Consider the following 3,936-nt stretch of genomic DNA (forward strand, 5'->3'; position numbering starts at 1 on the left):
TCCACATTTTCTCCCACATTCTCTTCTTCCTCCCCCCAATTAAGAAAGCAAGAGTAAAATTCATTATAAACATGTGTAAACAAATTGCAGTATTGGCCATGTTTATCAAACTGTATTCTTAAATCCATGACCTCTCTATCTGGATGTGAGTAGAATATTTCATAATGAGTCCTTTGGAACTGTGGTTGATCATTATGTTGATCGGAGTTCCTAAGTCTTTCAAAACTGTTTGTCTTTGCAGTATTATTATCAGTGTGTAAATTGTTCTGGTTCTGCTCACTTCATTTAGCATCAGTTCAAACAAGTTTCCCAAGTTTCTTTGAAACCATCCTTTTATCATTTCTTGCAACACAATGATAGTATTCCATCACATTCATATAGCACAACTGAAGGACACACCTCATTTTCCAGTTCTTTGCCACCATAAAAAGAGCTGCTATAAATATTTTTGCACATGTGGATGCTTTTTCTCTTTGATCTAAACCAATCACTGGAAGTTTCCAGTATGGTGTCAGTTGCATTCATTCATGCTAAGGCCCTATAATCGTCTCAAATTGATTAAAGAACTTGATATCAATAAAAGGAGTAAAGTATAAAACACTTCTTCATACCTCCTTTACACTGAAAAGTCTCTATAATCTTCTCAGAGCTCCAGTGGCTCCTTATTAGCTCCAAGATCAAGTATAAAATCCTTTGCTTTGCATTCAAAGCCCTTCATAATATGGCCTTACTCTCACCTTTCCAATCTTCTTATCAGACAGTAAATTGATAATTTAAATAAGCGAATAACTGAATTGGAAAGCTACAAACATATCATATTAATTACAAAACAATAAAAATCACGTGATTATATCAATAGTTATAGAAAAGCTTTCCTCTTCTGAGATTGGGTAATTGGGTTATTTTAATTCTCTTTCTTGTCCTGATAATCTATTTTGTTGTTTGTGAATGTTCATCCATTTAATTTAAATGACTATTTTTGCTAGCATATAATTGAGCAAAATAATTTCTATCAATTTTACATTTTCCTCGTCATTTGTGGTAACTTGTTTTTGTCTTTATTTTTGATTTTGGTAATTTGATTTTCCTTTTTTTTTATCAGATTAGATAATTGTTCTTCTATTTTGTTGTGTTTTTTTTTTTCCTTCAAAAAATTCACTCCTGGTTTGTTTGCCATTTTAATAGTTTTTAAAAATTATTTCTTTTTTGATTTTCTGAATTTTTCCTTTGTGTTTTAGTTAAGTTTAAAATGTTACTGCTTTTCTAGTTATTTTAGTTGTAAACTCAAGTAATTGATCTGTTAATTCTTTCTTTTGTTAATGAATGTGTTTAAACATATAATTTTCCCGTAAGTACTGTTTTGGCTTCATTCCAAAAGTTGCAGAATGCTGTCTCATTGTTGTCAATTTTCTTAATGAAATTACTTATTGTTTCTATGATTTGTTATTTGACCCACTGATTCTTTATAATTAAATTATTTGGTTTTCATTTAAGTTTGAATTTTTTTCTTCAAAGGCCCTTTGTTGATCTTGATTTTTCTTGCATTGTGGTCAGTACATGGTTTAAAAAATATATTGCTACTTTCTACATTTGTTTATGAGGCTTTTATGACCTAACACATGGTTAATTTTTGTAAAGTTGCCATATACAACTAAAAAATATGCATACTGCTTTCTGTTCATGTTCTGTAATTGCCAGATCTATCCTATCTAAGTATCCTACAATTCTATTTGGATCCTAAATTTTAAAAAATCTTTTTTTTTTAAATTAGGTTTTTCTAGGTCTCAAAGGAGCAGACTGGGGAAGGGGAGGATATTTACCTATTATAATTTTGCTGTATGATTCTCCCTATAATTCAAATCAATTTTCCTTGAAGTATTTGGATGCTATCCCATTTTGTACATAGTTCTACTAAGGGCAGCTAGGTGGCGAAGTGGATAGAGCACCAGCCCTGAAGTCAGGAGGACTTGAGTTCAAATATGGCCTCAGACCAAACACTTGACATTTACTAGCTGTGTGACTCTGGGCAAGTCACTTAACCCTAAGTGCCAAAACAAAAAAACCAAATGGTTCCATAGTTCTATTGAGTAGGGACTGGATCTATGATTTAATTGATAACCTCATTGAATGAGGAAACTCTCTTTTTCTGATTCAGGTCATCACCTCTGTCACCTATAGTCTCAGACAGTTGTTTAGAGCACTAAGAGGTTAAATGACTTGCCTGGGGTCACATAGTCATTGTTTCAAGGACAGGACTTGAACCTAGTCTTTCCCAGGTTTGAGGCTGGCTTCCTAGCCACATTCTACACCGATTCATGTTTGTATTTTAAAGTTTCAGCTCAGCTCTGGTTTTGTCATCCAGAATGTTTGAAAGTCCTCTATTCCATTAGAGATCCATTTTTTAAAAACTTGTAGGATTATTCTTAGTTTTGCAGAGTAAGTTATTTTTGTTTTTTAATAGACCCTCTCAAAGTACTCCCCCAATTTGTGCTTATAATTGTGGGTTGGGTATCCAGAAAGTGGTTATTACCTTGGGTTCTAGGGATAAACCATTGGGTGTCTGTACATGGTACTTATACTGTGGCTTATAAACCTGTACTGTTTCGCTTCCCCTTAAGTCAGCCAGTTTATTTAATTAACTTTTAACAAAGGTGTTTACCAAGATTTACTAAAGACATTAACTAATAAAAACAGTTGGTACAAAATATCACCCTTCCTCCCCACCTTCCAAACTTGGAGTTCATTCACTCTACCATAAATACAGATAGTGTCCATGGGAAGAATGGTTTCAAACTCACACATGTAGAATACATATGTGGCAAAAAGTAATTCACAAAGCCTGGTACTGAATGACCTATAAGTACTTTCTTCATACACAGCTCCCCTTAGGTGTAGTGTCTTTTTTGGGTGGGCAACTCAGCTGGACCCCTAGAATCTACTCCTTTCTTGAATCCATCATAGTACTCTGCTACTATATATATATATATATATATATACACACACACACACACACACACACACACACACACACGTATATAACCCTTGAAGATGCTTCTTCCCTTAGATGACTCTCTATATCTATGTCTGTCCTCAGGTGTATGTCTTTGCTTCTGGCTGGATACATTGTCCAGTAACTCTGATGATATAGCCAGTGGATTGGGGTGATGGTAGTGACAAGGAAAGAAAATCTGCTCTCTCCTTGCTGCCCTCTATTTCAGGTGCAAAAGTCTCCTTTCCATAACTACCTCCAAATCCCAGACTAGACGGTTACTACTCTTTTTACTGAAATTCATCCAACTACTGTATTAAAAACCTTCATGAGGCGTAAGCTAGCTTATTTGTTCAGTCAATATCTCCTTCCCATTTTTGATCTCTCTCTTAAAAGAGATCAGAGGTGATTATCTGTCTTGTTTACATATTAAAACCTCATCATATGTGATCACATCAGTTGAGTTAGGTTCAGGGAAAGGGGATGGAAATCACATGCCTTACCACTTTGGCATTTATCTTTCGCCTATTGCAGTTCAAGAGTTTCTCTTCTTTAAGTGTTTGCTGCCAAGTTTTGTGTGATCCTGACTGTAGTTCCTTGGTATTTGAGGACTCAAGGCATTAAGAAAGGAAGGAATGAAGAAAAGAAGGAGCGCTTATTAAATACACCAGTGCTAAGCATTTTACAAATATGATCTCATTCTTTCTTCACAACAACAGTTAAGTGACATTCCCAGGGACGCACAGCTACTACATGTTTGAGGCAGCATTTGAACTCAGGTCTTCCTGATTCCACGCCCAGCACTTTTATCCACTATCCACCTACTTCCCTTGCACAAAGCCTTTGCAACACCATAGAAGTGAAAGCAGTTCCCAGCCATCCATGGAAATCATCAATATATGATACTTTAGGTACAGACATCTTTTCTATCGTTAACTATTTGGATC

Source organism: Phascolarctos cinereus, unplaced genomic scaffold (assembly GCF_003287225.1).
Source record: "Phascolarctos cinereus isolate Bilbo 61053 unplaced genomic scaffold, phaCin_HiC Scaffold_5;HRSCAF=322, whole genome shotgun sequence".
Lineage (NCBI taxonomy): Eukaryota > Metazoa > Chordata > Mammalia > Diprotodontia > Phascolarctidae > Phascolarctos > Phascolarctos cinereus.